Source organism: Biomphalaria glabrata, chromosome 8, assembly GCF_947242115.1.
Source record: "Biomphalaria glabrata chromosome 8, xgBioGlab47.1, whole genome shotgun sequence".
NCBI lineage: Eukaryota > Metazoa > Mollusca > Gastropoda > Planorbidae > Biomphalaria > Biomphalaria glabrata.
Genome location: NC_074718.1, coordinates 13,850,575 through 13,866,655, shown reverse-complemented (window position 1 = coordinate 13,866,655; position 16,081 = coordinate 13,850,575). Strand labels below are relative to the sequence as shown.

At 41.4% G+C, this 16,081-nt stretch overlaps 1 protein-coding gene across 1 annotated transcript in view; it reads left to right on the top strand.

Moving 5' to 3' along the window:
- Positions 1 to 16,081, top strand: part of LOC106067466 (glutamate receptor 2-like) — a 265,994-nt gene that overhangs the window by 173,536 nt on the left and 76,377 nt on the right. The window lies entirely within an intron of this gene.

The window sequence follows — 16,081 nt, the reverse complement described above, 5'->3', positions numbered from 1 at the left end:
GGATGAGGAGTAGATGAGGATGAGGAGTAGATGAGGAAGAGGAGTAGATGAGGATAAGGAGTAGATGAGGATGAGGAGTAGATGAGGATGAGGAGTAGATGAGGAGCAGATGAGATGAGGATGAGGAGTAGATGAGATGAGGATGAGGAGCAGATGAGATGAGGATGAGGAGTAGATGAGGATGAGGAGTGGATGAGGAGCAGATGAGATGAGGATGAGGAGTAGATGAGATGAGGATGAGGAGCAGATGAGATGAGGATGAGGAGTAGATGAGGATGAGGAGTGGATGAGGAGCAGATGAGATGAGGATGAGGAGTAGATGAGATGAGGAGTAGATGAGATGAGGATGAGGAGTAGATGAGGATGAGGAGTGGATTAGGAGAAGATGAGATGAGGATGAGGAGCAGATGAGATGAGGATGAGGAGCAGATGAGATGAGGATGAGGAGTAGATGAGGATGAGGAGTGGATGAGGAGCAGATGAGATAAGGATGAGGAGTAGATGAGATGAGGATGAGGAGCAGATGAGATGAGGATGAGGAGTAGATGAGGATGAGGAGTGGATGAGGAGCAGATGAGATGAGGATGAGGAGTAGATGAGATGAGGATGAGGAGTAGATGAGGATGAGGAGTGGATGAGGAGCAGATGAGATGAGGATGAGGAGCAGATGAGATGAGGATGAGGAGTAGATGAGATGAGGATGAGGAGCAGATGAGATGAGGATGAGGAGTAGATGAGGATGAGGAGTGGATGAGGAGCAGATGAGATGAGGATGAGGAGCAGATGAGATGAGGATGAGGAGCAGATGAGATGAGGATGAGGAGTAGATGAGGATGAGGAGTGGATGAGGAGCAGATGAGATGAGGATGAGGAGTAGATGAGGATGAGGAGTAGATGAGGATGAGGAGTAGATGAGGATAAGGAGTAGATGAGGAGCAGATGAGATGAGGATGAGGAGTAGATGAGGATGAGGAGTGGATGAGGAGCAGATGAGATGAGGATGAGGAGTAGATGAGGATGAGGAGTAGATGAGGAGCAGATGAGATGAGGATGAGGAGTAGATGAGGATGAGGAGTAGATGAGGATGAGGAGTAGATGAGGAGCAGATGAGATGAGGATGAGGAGTAGATGAGGATGAGGAGTAGATGAGGATGAGGAGTAGATGAGGAGCAGATGAGATGAGGATGAGGAGTAGATGAGGATGAGGAGTAGATGAGATGAGGATGAGGAGTAGATGAGATGAGGATGAGGAGTAGATGAGATGAGGATGAGGAGTAGATGAGGATGAGGAGTAGATGAGGATGAGGAGTAGATGAGGATGAGGAGTAGATGAGGAGCAGATGAGATGAGGATGAGGAGTAGATGAGGATGAGGAGTAGATGGGGATGAGGAGTAGATGAGGAGCAGATGAGATGAGGATGAGGAGTGGATGAGGATGAGGAGTGGATGAGTATTAGGAGTAGATGAGGAGCAGATGAGATGAGGATGAGGAGTAGATGAGAATGAGGAGTAGATGAGGATGAGGAGTAGATGAGGAGCAGATGAGATGAGGATGAGGAGTAGATGAGGATGAGGAGTAGATGAGATGAGGATGAGGAGTAGATGAGGATAAGGAGTAGATGAGGAGCAGATGAGATGAGGATGAGGAGTAGATGAGGATGAGGAGCAGATGAGATGAGGATGAGGAGTAGATGAGGATGATGAGTAGATGAGGATGAGGAGTAGATGAGGATGAGGAGTAGATGAGGAGCAGATGAGATGAGGATGAGGAGTAGATGAGGATGATGAGTAGATGAGGATGAGGAGTAGATGAGGATGAGGAGTAGATGAGGATGAGGAGTAGATGATGATAAGGAGTAGATGAGGAGCAGATGAGATGAGGATGAGGAGTAGATGAGGATGAGGAGCAGATGAGATGAGGATGAGGAGTAGATGAGGATGATGAGTAGATGAGGATGAGGAGTAGATGAGGATGAGGAGTAGATGAGGAGCAGATGAGATGAGGATGAGGAGTAGATGAGGATGAGGAGTAGATGAGGATGAGGAGTAGATGAGGATGAGGAGTAGATGAGGAGCAGATGAGATGAGGATGAGCAGTAGATGAGGAGCAGATGAGATGAGGATGAGGAGTGGATGAGGATGAGGAGTGGATGAGGATGAGGAGTAGATGAGGAGCAGATGAGATGAGGATGAGGAGTAGATGAGGATGAGGAGTAGATGAGGATGAGGAGTAGATGAGGAGCAGATGAGATGAGGATGAGGAGTAGATGAGGATGAGGAGTAGATGAGGATGAGGAGTAGATGAGGATGAGGAGTAGATGAGGAGCAGATGAGATGAGGATGAGGAGTAGATGAGGATGAGGAGTAGATGAGGATGAGGAGTAGATGAGGAGCAGATGAGATGAGGATGAGGAGTAGATGAGGATGAGGAGTAGATGAGGATGAGGAGTAGATGAGGATGAGGAGTAGATGAGGAGCAGATGAGATGAGGATGAGGAGTAGATGAGGATGAGGAGTAGATGAGGATGAGGAGTAGATGAGGATGAGGAGTAGATGAGGAGCAGATGAGATGAGGATGAGGAGTAGATGAGGAGCAGATGAGATGAGGATGAGGAGTGGAGTAGGATGAGGAGTGGATGAGGATGAGGAGTAGATGAGGAGCAGATGAGATGAGGATAAGGGGAGTAGATGAGGATGAGGAGTAGATGAGGATGAGGAGTAGATGAGGAGCAGATGAGATGAGGATGAGTAGTAGATGAGGATGAGGAGTAGATGAGGATGAGGAGTAGATGAGGATGAGGAGTAGATGAGGATGAAGAGTGCATGAGGAGCAGATGAGATGAGGATGAGGAGTAGATGAGGATGAGGAGTAGATGAGGATGAGGAGTAGATGAGGATGAGGAGTGCATGAGGAGCAGATGAGATGAGGAGTGGATGAGGATGAGGAGTAGATGAGGATGAGGAGTGGATGAGGATGAGAAGTAGATGAGGATGAGGAGTAGATGAGGATGAGGAGTAGATGAGGAGCAGATGAGATGAGGATGAGGAGTAGATGAGGATGAGGAGTAGATGAGGATGAGGAGTAGATGAGGATGAGGAGTAGATGAGGATGAGGAGTAGATGAGGATGAGGAGTAGATGAGGATGAGGAGTAGATGAGGATGAGGAGTAGATGAGGATGAGGAGTAGATGAGGAGCAGATGAGATGAGGATGAGGAGTAGATGAGGATGAGGAGTAGATGAGGATGAGGAGTAGATGAGGATGAGGAGTAGATGAGGATGAGGAGTGCATGAGGAGCAGATGAGATGAGGATGAGGAGTAGATGAGGATGAGGAGTAGATGAGGATGAGGAGTAGATGAGGATGAGGAGTAGATGAGGATGAGGAGTGCATGAGGAGCAGATGAGATGAGGACGAGGAGTAGATGAGGATGAGGAGTAGATGAGGATGAGGAGTAGATGAGGATGAGGAGTAGATGAGGATGAGGAGTGCATGAGGAGCAGATGAGATGAGGACGAGGAGTAGATGAGGATGAGGAGTGGATGAGGAACAGATGAGGATGAGGAGTGGATGAGGATGAGGAGTAGATGAGGATGAGGAGTAGATGAGGATGAGGAGTAGATGAGTGAGGAGTAGATGAGGATGAGGAGTAGATGAGGATGAGGAGTAGATGAGGATGAGGAGTAGATGAGTGAGGAGTAGATGAGGATGAGGAGTAGATGAGGATGAGGAGTGGATGAGGATGAGGAGTGGATGAGGAGCAGATGAGGATGAGGAGTAGATGAGGATGAGGAGTAGATGAGGATGAGGAGTGGATGAGGATGAGGAGTGGATGAGGAGTAGATGAGGATGAGGAGTGGATGAGGATGAGGAGTGGATGAGGATGAGGAGTAGATGAGGATGAGGAGTGGATGAGGATGAGGAGTAGATGAGGATGAGGAGTGGATGAGGATGAGGAGTGGATGAGGATGAGGAGTGGATGAGGAGCAGATGAGGATGAGGAGTAGATGAGGATGAGGAGTAGATGAGGATGAGGAGTGGATGAGGAGCAGATGAGGATGAGGAGTAGATGAGGATGAGGAGTAGATGAGGATGAGGAGTAGATGAGGATGAGGAGTGGATGAGGATGAGGAGTGGATGAGGATGAGGAGTAGATGAGGATGAGGAGTAGATGAGGATGAGGAGTAGATGAGGATGAGGAGTAGATGAGGATGAGGAGTAGATGAGGATGAGGAGTAGATGAGGATGAGGAGTAGATGAGGATGAGGAGTAGATGAGGATGAGGAGTAGATGAGGATGAGGAGTAGATGAGGATGAGGAGTAGATGAGGAGCAGATGAGATGAGGATGAGGAGTAGATGAGGATGAGGAGTAGATGAGGATGAGGAGTAGATGAGGATGAGGAGTAGATGAGGATGAGGAGTGCATGAGGAGCAGATGAGATGAGGATGAGGAGTAGATGAGGATGAGGAGTAGATGAGGATGAGGAGTAGATGAGGATGAGGAGTAGATGAGGATGAGGAGTGCATGAGGAGCAGATGAGATGAGGACGAGGAGTAGATGAGGATGAGGAGTGGATGAGGAGCAGATGAGGATGAGGAGTGGATGAGGATGAGGAGTAGATGAGGATGAGGAGTAGATGAGGATGAGGAGTAGATGAGTGAGGAGTAGATGAGGATGAGGAGTAGATGAGGATGAGGAGTAGATGAGGATGAGGAGTAGATGAGTGAGGAGTAGATGAGGATGAGGAGTAGATGAGGATGAGGAGTGGATGAGGATGAGGAGTGGATGAGGAGCAGATGAGGATGAGGAGTAGATGAGGATGAGGAGTAGATGAGGATGAGGAGTGGATGAGGATGAGGAGTGGATGAGGAGTAGATGAGGATGAGGAGTGGATGAGGATGAGGAGTGGATGAGGATGAGGAGTAGATGAGGATGAGGAGTGGATGAGGATGAGGAGTAGATGAGGATGAGGAGTGGATGAGGATGAGGAGTGGATGAGGATGAGGAGTGGATGAGGAGCAGATGAGGATGAGGAGTAGATGAGGATGAGGAGTAGATGAGGATGAGGAGTGGATGAGGAGCAGATGAGGATGAGGAGTAGATGAGGATGAGGAGTAGATGAGGATGAGGAGTAGATGAGGATGAGGAGTGGATGAGGATGAGGAGTGGATGAGGATGAGGAGTAGATGAGGATGAGGAGTAGATGAGGATGAGGAGTAGATGAGGATGAGGAGTAGATGAGGATGAGGAGTAGATGAGTGAGGAGTAGATGAGGATGAGGAGTGGATGAGGATGAGGAGTGGATGAGGAGCAGATGAGGATGAGGAGTAGATGAGGATGAGGAGTAGATGAGGATGAGGAGTGGATGAGGAGCAGATGAGGATGAGGAGTAGATGAGGATGAGGAGTAGATGAGGATGAGGAGTGGATGAGGATGAGGAGTGGATGAGGAGTAGATGAGGATGAGGAGTAGATGAGATGAGGATGAGGAGTAGATGAGGATGAGGAGTGGATGAGGAGCAGATGAGGATGAGGAGCAGATGAGATGAGGATGAGGAGTAGATGAGGATGAGGAGTGGATGAGGAGCAGATGAGGATGAGGAGTAGATGAGTGAGGAGTAGATGAGGATGAGGAGTGGAAGAGGATGAGGAGTGGATGAGGATGAGGAGTGGATGAGGATGAGGAGTAGATGAGGATGAGGAGTGGATGAGGATGAGGAGTGGATGAGGATGAGGAGTGGATGAGGATGAGGAGTAGATGAGGATGAGGAGTAGATGATGATGAGGAGTAGATGAGGATGAGGAGTAGATGAGGATGAGGAGTGGATGAGGATGAGGAGTAGATGAGGATGAGGAGTGGATGAGGAGCAGATGAGGATGAGGAGTGGATGAGGAGTAGATGAGGATGAGGAGTAGATGAGGATGAGGAGTGGATGAGGATGAGGAGTAGATGAGGATGAGGAGCAGATGAGGATGAGTAGATGAGTGAGGAGTAGATGAGGATGAGGAGTGGATGAGGATGAGGAGTGGATGAGGATGAGGAGTGGATGAGGATGAGGAGTGGATGAGGATGAGGAGTGGATGAGGATGAGGAGTGGATGAGGATGAGGAGTAGATGAGGATGAGGAGTAGATGAGGATGAGGAGTAGATGAGGATGAGGAGTAGATGAGGATGAGGAGTGGATGAGGATGAGGAGTAGATGAGGATGAGGAGTGGATGAGGAGCAGATGAGGATGAGGAGTGGATGAGGAGTAGATGAGGATGAGGAGTAGATGAGGATGAGGAGTGGATGAGGATGAGGAGTAGATGAGGATGAGGAGTGGATGAGGAGCAGATGAGGATGAGGAGTAGATGAGTGAGGAGTAGATGAGGATGAGGAGTGGATGAGGAGCAGATGAGGATGAGGAGTGGATGAGGAGCAGATGAGGATGAGGAGTAGATGAGGATGAGGAGTAGATGAGGATGAGGAGTAGATGAGGATGAGGAGTAGATGAGGATGAGGAGTAGATGAGGATGAGGAGTGGATGAGGAGCAGATGAGGATGAGGAGTAGATGAGTGAGGAGTAGATGAGGATGAGGAGTAGATGAGTGAGGAGTAGATGAGGATGAGGAGTGGATGAGGAGCAGATGAGGATGAGGAGTGGATGAGGAGCAGATGAGGATGAGGAGTAGATGAGGATGAGGAGTGGATGAGGATGAGGAGTAGATGAGGATGAGGAGTAGATGAGGATGAGGAGTAGATGAGGATGAGGAGTAGATGAGGATGAGGAGTAGATGAGGATGAGGAGTAGATGAGGATGAGGAGTAGATGAGGATGAGGAGTAGATGAGGATGAGGAGTAGATGAGGATGAGGAGTAGATGAGGATGAGGAGTAGATGAGGATGAGGAGTAGATGAGGATGAGGAGTGGATGAGATGAGGATGAGGAGTAGATGAGGATGAGGAGTAGATGAGGATGAGGAGTAGATGAGGATGAGGAGTAGATTGAGAGTACTTAAACCTTGATCAAATGTTTATATTCAAATGTCTTTTAAAAAAATATTCTTCTTAAGTGGCAAGAGAAATGTAATGTGGTACTGTGGCTAATAACTTACTTCATTTTAATGTTAAAAGGAACAAGGGACATAATTTATGTTTTACTTTTGTAGCGTAACAAAAATTTTCACAACAGCATAAGTTCTTTATACAGATTTGTTCTTAAAAGATTAATTGAGAATATAATAAAAGAAATAATACTACTATTCAGGTTGTTAAGAACACTTGACTTTTTTAGCAAACAAAATTCATGTAAATAGTCTATATAACTAACGTACCCTATTTTAACAACTTCTTTTTATATAAATACTCAAAATGATAAAAAAATTTTTACTGAATACTTATAAAGGGTTTAACTTATCATTGATTCCTTTAATGATTAAGCTAAAATTGAAAAGCTCCAATTCTGAGGTTTCATTTTAAAAAAAAGAACTATTCAACAGTATTATGTGGTCTGGATGTAGATGCGTTAACCTGTTTGTCTTGTCTGTTATTGTAAGAGAAAGTATAATCTGAATAAACCACATTTAAAAAAAATTGACAACATGTGTTGTTGGCAATGTAATCTCTTCAGGAATTCAATCGCTTCAACAAAAACATTTATACTTATTGGAACCTTTGGGCTTCCATAGAATATTGTATACACAAGCTTCCCCCACAGTTTCAGAATGACAACACACCATCCATAAAAACCTCTGTGCGTGTATGTATCCCAGAACTGTTGGACTTTACTAGTAAAAAAGACATTGACCTTCAAAACTTCGGAGATCAGGCATTTCGTGTGAGATGTAAACCCATGTGCATTGTATGGCTTAAAATGTATGCGGACTTTCATGCGACTAGGGCAGAAAAAAGGACAAGCAAATGCAGGCAAGTACTATGAACAATTTCTGAACAAAGCTTTTACATTTGTCAAAAACATTAATGTTTCTTGGAAACTTCGAGCTTCCATAGAAACTAAAGACACTTCTTTCGAAAGACTCTCAATATCAAGGACTTCGATTGTGTCTACGATAAAAGACAATAGCCAACCTAATGATCGTCAAGTTTGCATAATTTCTGAACATATTACAATGAATAGTGTCATGGTTGTTGCAATGTAATCTCTTCAGTACTGAATAAAGTCTGAGATCTTTAAAAACAAAAAAAAAAAAAAAGAAATGTATATGGACATCCCAATGATCGTCAAGTTTGAACAGTTTATGAACAATTTTATCGTGAACTGTTGTGTAAACCGCAAACTTATACTAGTGTCTTATGTGTTGTTGGCAAGGTCATCTCTTCAGCACTGAAAAAAATGACAACATGCTTCACAGGAAATGTGATTCGATGCGTAATTAAAATAGTTCCTACATGTGGTTTATTTATCGCTATCTATAGTATCTACCAAAAGAAAAAAATGGATGAATTCATTCCAAATCGTTGTTCGGTTATATAGTGTAAGTGTTTATGTGAGTGTGTGTAAGTGTTTATGTACACCTGTTACAAGAGGAGGGGTGTGATGGGAAATGAAACGAAACTTTTGTAATCTATAGCTTCGTGTTGAGGGAACTTAGGGGAACTATTCGTGGACCATTCCTTTAAAGGGGGAGGTCAACACATGGCTTACAGATTTATTCCTGCCTTGTGGTTACATACCTTTAGATCACATGACCGGAGAGCTCGTGTAATGAGTATAGTGTACTATAGTCTGTCTGGAACACGATAATCCCATGAAAACGCACTAAGAAGAATGTAACAATGTGTATATCCTAGTGACCACATAGTATTTACACTATAGAGACAAGTCAAAATGACTGCCCATGAAATCTACAATAGCCTTAATGTGAAGTTCAGAAATGAAAACTATAATTCTTATACAACACCTGTACCTGAAGTCTGAGGAAATAAAACTAAATGGATTTCAACAGTATAAAAGTGTGCAATACTGAGATCCTCGCCCGAACGGGCCTTCTCGGCATCTTTACAGTTCTCAGGCAACGCCGCTTGCGCTGGTTCGGACATGTCCCGGATGGAGGACAATCGCATCCCAAAAATCATTCTCTACGGCAGTGGTTCCAAAACTTTTTGTCTCGTAGACCCCTTGCCATGTTTTTTAGTTTTCGGTAGACCCCCTGAAATTTTTTGAAAATTCATATTCTAGGCCATATATATATACATTGATGATATTCAAATTAAAATGAAGCAAAAGAAATGAATATGCATGACATAAAGTGGCTAATCAAAAAAAACTATTGGTGGAAACGTTTGATACTAAAATGTCCAGATTGAGCTTCAATTTAGGTGTAACGTCATGTCTTCTCGATTAGATGATGTTTGACTAAGTTCAATTTGGAAACTAACAACATTCATCCTGTCTAATGCATGCTACATTCATTGAATCCTCACAAGAAACACTGAGATTAAGACTTCGTTTTGACAAAATTTATAGCAGCAAATTAGCCACATTAAATTTTTTGAAACAAGTCTGTTAAATAGACTATGTCCGACTCACGCTTTTTTAAATTGGATCTTTAGCACCTAAAATCTCACTGTTTAAGTCACACATAAGCCTTTCGACAACTATCAAACTTCAGTGTGAAGGAGCCATTGATCACATTCTTTATGGATTTCTTGGTTCATAGCAAAACGAAAACTATAATAGAAATAAGACAGCCCCTGACACGCATGCCTTACAGCTTAGACCAGTGTTTCTCAAACTTTTTATTCAACCTAACACTTTACGAGTAGTTAGCGGAACACTTTGTTATTTTTAAAGAGATTAATTCACGTGGTGACCTATAAGTTAAATATTCCAGTAGTTCGTGGAAGGCCTATTCAGGCCTCGCGGAGCACTAGGTTCCACGGAACATGGTTTGGGGATCACTGGCTTAGACTTTTCTTTCCAACGTATTGTTGGATCACGGTAGACTAAGGAAGTTGGTCATAGTCGGAGACTGAAGTTTAAGAGAGTAGTCAAAGTTGGGTACAGGAGATGGAGAGAGTCTAGACTTGTTAGAGTAGAGAGTAGTCAAAGTTGGGTACAGGAGATTGAGACAGTCTAGACTTGTTAGAGTAGAAAGTAGTCAAAGTTGGGTACAGGAGATTGAGACAGTCTAGACTTGTTAGAGTAGAAAGTAGTCAAAGTTGGGTACAGGAGATTGAGACAGTCTAGACTTGTTAGAGTAGAAAGTAGTCAAAGTTGGGTACAGGAGATTGAGACAGTCTAGACTTGTTAGAGTAGAAAGTAGTCAAAGTTGGGTACAGGAGATGGAGACAGTCTAGACTTGTTAGAGTAGAAAGTAGTCAAAGTTGGGTACAGGAGATTGAGACAGTCTAGACTTGTTAGAGTAGAGAGTAGTCAAAGTTGGGTACAGGAGATTGAGACAGTCTAGACTTGTTAGAGTAGTGAGACTCAGTCGCGGCTTGCTAGAGACAGTCAGTCGAGACTTGTTAGAGTAGTGAGACTCAGTCGAGACTTGTTAGAGTAGTGAGACTCAGTCGAGACTTGTTAGAGTAGTGAGACTCAGTCGAGACTTGTTAGAGTAGTGAGACTCAGTCGAGGCTTGCTAGAGACAGTCAGTCGAGACTTGTTAGAGTAGTGAGACTCAGTCGAGGCTTGCTAGAGACAGTCAGTCGAGACTTGTTAGAGTAGTGAGACTCAGTCGAGGCTTGCTAGAGACAGTCAGTCGAGACTTGTTAGAGTAGTGAGACTCAGTCGAGACTTATTTGAGTAGATAAGTTTTTCCTATCGAAGCTATATAGTCCATGTTGGACGATGTACTTAGCTATTGTTTTTGTTTGAATTAAGTTCACAAACTCATCTCTGTTGATCTTGTCTTATTTAGGGAATCGGTAGTAACTAAAGTTCCCCTTTCAGAAATTGTGTTCTATTTGGCAGATCATCGGCAGATGATGTAAAGGTCATCTGTTTCTGTGGCCTACGGTTAATGAGGGTGTCATGTGACCAGCACAACGACCAACCGCCTTTACTTTTCCCCATCTATTGTCAAGTATCCATTAGAGCTGGGTGGACTCAGGGGCACACAAGGATCCCTAGATAAAAATTCCAGTCTTCACCAGGATTCGAACCCGAAACCCCTTGTTCGGAAACCAAGCGCTTTACCGCTCAACCACCGCGCCTCCTATTTAGTTAATTAGTTGTAAAAAAAAATGTCCTACAAACTGATTCGAAAGAGTAATAGTAAGAGAGCTACAAAGGCCCGAAACATTTCTAAGAGCCCATTAGTTCAATGCAACTAGAATTTGTTTGTTGATTTAGTCGGAAGTAGATTCTAATTGAGAATTAAAATAACCTTATCATAAAATGATTCAATATAGAAATCAAACCAAAGTACTAACTTTCATCTTTATAATACATGCAATTTATCACCATTTTGTATTCCACAGTAAAAAAAAAATAATGTCAATGAGGTTCGATTTGTCTTCTCTTTCAGTGTTTCGACTGGGTCTTTATTCACTTCAGACGTAGCATGCCCTCGTCGTTTATCATCGCGATGTTATCTGTACCACGATTTAAAAACACCACGGTAGGAAAAGGTTGGACCTAGGTTGCCGGTCTTTGGAATGGATGAGAGTAGCTTCCCTTGTTATCCGGAAGTAGTTGAGCTCAAGCGTGAGAATGAACCGGAAATAGTTCACACTGCGTGAAAGCGTTTACAGCATTTGTAACGAAAATAGTTTTACTCCATTCTGTGAAGGTTGTTGCGCGCTGGTGATTTGAGGATATCTTGGATTTTATTTTGCAACATACTATTAAAGAAACTTTCTCGTGCAGCCTAAGCGTATTAAAAATATGTAGCAGTTGATACTTGGTTGTTGGGTTGAAATTTTAAAACAGCTAGAGTTAAAATGTCTTTGTAAACAAAAAAGATAAACGCAACTGAGAAGCGTGGTCGAGAGGCTAAGTGCATATTCATGAAACTATTAAAAAACAAAACATTAGGTTTGTAATAAAAACAATTTCTATAAATCAAATAAGAACATAAAACTAAAATGTTGTTTAACCTTAGTTGGGCCAATAATAGAATATGCATCCTCCGTTTGGGACTCCTCAACTCAAGAAAATATTACGAAACTAGAACAGACACAAAATAGAGCAGTGAGATTCATAACAAACGAATATTCACATTTGACTAGAGTAACACCTTTAGTAAAATAAATTTAGAAACTCTTCTGGATAGAAAATTTAAAAGTAAAAAAAGCGATCATACATACAAACACTGAACCATAATCTTCAAATACAAAAACAAAACCTAATGATATGCTCAGAGAGACACAACGATAAAGACACATTCTTTGCTCTATATGCTCCTTCTTCCCTAGTGTTATGAGAGCATGGAATGGGTTGCCTGATCCAGACAGGAAAACCAGTGACTAGGCAGAATTTAAGCCATTTATTAACATGCATGACTAAATTGCCCTAGGAATACGCGCAGGACGTAATCATCTTCTTCTTTAAAGTAACGTCTGTATTTCATAAGATAAGAAGAAACATAAAGGAAATATTATCAGAAACGCTTAAAACAAAATACAACTCTTTTCCAGAAGGAAACGTCTTATCTGGCACTCACCACTGACGTCTGCGTCCATTACAAGATTAACTCCCCCATTTATAACTTCAGCTACGACGGACTTCTTCGTAGTTACATTTATTGAACTAATAAATACAAATTACTCTTGAATTCTTCAATATAATCTACTAAATACAAAATCTTTAAATGTGGCTTTAGTGGTTAATGGGACGTTTCTGGTACTTCAAATCTTTTGCACTGTTGTGTATCCCCATTTAAAACTTCAACTACGACGGACTTCTTCGTAGTTACATTTATTGAACTAATATCAACAAATTATTCTTGAATTCTTCACTAACACAATAAACACAAAATCTTTAAATGTGGCTTTAGTGGTTAATGGAACGTTTCTTGTACTTCAAATCTTTGGCACTGTCGTATATGTCGGTAGCTTGTACATAACAATGTTTGTACATGTTTGGGATGTTTCTTCAAAACTAAACATTTTAAACACCTAGACCAAACCTCCATCAGGATGGCAGGGGATGGCGTCGAAGAGGGTTAGAACCAGAGATCATCAAGATAATATTCCTGAGCGCATACCATGCAATCAGGAAATGTGTCTTTAACAAGTGTTCAAATCACCTGAGGATCGAAAGCCTGTTCGAGAGTCGAGTGAATGATTGAAGTGTATGCTGAATGTGTTATTTTTTTTAAACATATAATAACAGTAGAAATGTATGTCATATTTTACAAATGTCATACAAATTGGGATCAAAATTTAGTGCATGATACTTAAGGTGGCATCGTAGACTAGGTAATGCCCACCGATAACCAATGTTATATTCCAATGTATCATAAAAAAAATATCTGGAATTATTCTAACGTCTATAAAAGGATTTAGAAAGTTCATAAAGTTTTTTAATTTTGCATAAAACTAAATGATACAAAAAGTTTTAGTAAACAAAAACCTTAATTACAGTTGTCATTCTTGTTTTCTTGTATTTATTATCACAAAAAGGATACAGGTTGTTTTTCATATGAAAGTCATGGACGTTTTATTAAAGTGAACACATTAAAACAAACTCTGAAATGTACTAATAGATTACCCTGTTCATAGAATCATTGCTTTCTTATATGCAACCTCAACAAAATTGAACTCTAGTCATGATTTCAAATATCATGTGTTAGGAGAGCTTAGATGTCATGTGTTAGGAGTACTTAGATGTCATGAGCTAGGGGAGTTAAGATGTAGATACCTTAGCTAACTCTAAAAACAAATATTTCACTGGGAGCATGTATTATTGTTCCTGCTCAATATAAGATATAGTTTCTCGATGACACTGTTTGCTTCAAAAATGACAAAGTAAACATTGGCAGTGTCCATCGTGTCTGAGCATTTTCCCCGTCCAAGAGGCAAATACTGTCAGAGTAGAGTTTGTCCATAAAGTTTGATGAAGACCACGTGGCCATTAGTCTGATGGTTGGCTCTACATTTTGTTGTCTCCGCATGGTACTTATCTGAATGGCTGCCTGGTCGTGTGGTATGAGCTATATCGACTCGATGGTCCTGGGTTTGAACACTTCCACGCTGCCCTCCTTTGCCGTCCTGTGAGAATATCGTCAATTCGGAAGGAACCTACGAAAAATGTAAAACAACCGGAAATGTTATGCTGCGTAGTGGACATGCCTTGTAGCTACTTCCTGTGTAGTTCGCCGTCACTTCTGGTTAGGACAGATAGTGTCCAATGTTTTAAATAAAATGTTTCACTTGTTTCAGATGTTCCTTTAGAGCCTAAGATAATCTACTTCTTAGTCCAAACCTCCCGCAGAATGACGGGTGAAGGCAGCGGGTATGAACCAGGCACCATCTTTGAAAAACAACAAAGCTGAAACATTCAACCGGAAGTAATGGAAAGACGATCCCCGACACAATTAATTAATTATAGTAGAAAAGATAAAACATAATTTTTTTCCCGTTATTATTTAAACATGTATGTTTGTTGTTAGGCTACTTACCATTAGAGACTCAAACTATAAAGACAGTGAAGACTGTTTAAGGTACTATAAGTGCAGTATACTGAATGCCTTAATTATATACAACAGATTTCAATATTGTTAAAAGATATGTACTCCTCTATAGTTTATATCAATGCTGCTAAGATTTGACAGAAAGCAAGTGTAGGTCTATATAAACATTTTCAGCTAGGCTTTCTGCTATTTGTAGTAGATTCATTGACTTTTAATAAGGAGTGAGTACAGAAAGGTTTCTGGACTTCTGACTATGGAGAGTCCATGATGTCTTGGACACAAGTCAGTTGACATTAAGTCTTAGCGACGCTGCAAGTCAATGAATGCATTCACATAGCGCATAATGACTTGTAGTTTTCCTAATCCCTTCCTAATGTTGGAGATTACTGGAAATCGATAAGCTCCTTAGATTTTCTTTAAATCGTAATGTTTTTTTTATTTTACATATTAGCAGCATGAACCTCTGATAATAATACTAATAATAATTTAATTTATAGAGCGCTGTTAACAAGCAAAATGTAGGCGCTGTGATAATATTACAAACATAAACACGAGAGCTAAAATAATTAAATCTAAAAAAGTTTTAAACATTTAGGTTCTATAGTTCTTCTTGAATGTAGTGTAGCATGTTGTCTGTCTGAGATCAATGGGGAGTGAGTTCCAAACCTTTGGTCTGTGCACTGAAAAAGCCCGTCGGCCGTAGCTTTTGAGATAGATGCGGGACTCTCTGAGGGACATATGGAGTGATCAGTTCAATGGTATTTCTTTATTATAGATACACTGATGACAAAATGTGGTCACCTTGTAGTCGTCGATTCTGGCTTTCACGTGAAGCCAATGGAGTGTGCGCAAGAGAGTAGTAGAAGAATGACGTCTTGTTTTTCTGATTCTGGCATTATTTTTAGCGGCCCCCGAAAGCGGAAAAGACGCTATTAGTTTTGTGTAGAATGTCTGTCCATCCGTCCGTCCGTCCCGTTTAGATCTCGCAAACTAGAAAAGATAGTGAAAATCAGACACCATAATATTTTAGCTTTTAGACCATTCAAAGTTCTGATGCAACGGCTACTTTTTTCTTTTCTGAAAGCGAAAAATCTAATTTTTTAAATCACTTATGCAAGCAGTTTTTTCATAAAAAATACACCACTTTTACAACTATTCACTATTAAATAGTAACAAACACGGTAGGCTCTTTAGTAGAGGAGTTACTAATGTACAATCTTACATAATGCACTTATGCAAATGGTTTTAGATTTTTTGTCAAAAATTTTTTTTTTTTTTTCTGTGTTGCTAAGTTTTGTAAGTTCTGTCATATTAACTACTACATTTACACACACAAAAATGTTTACTTCGTTTTAAAGAAATTTTTTTTTTATTATGCATATAAGTAGGATATAATTTAAAACAACAATTAATAAGTAGTTTTTCATATTATCGCGTGAACTGCAGAGTTGCATAATAGCCATGGAACACTTAACTGAAAAAAAAACATTTTTTTTTACGG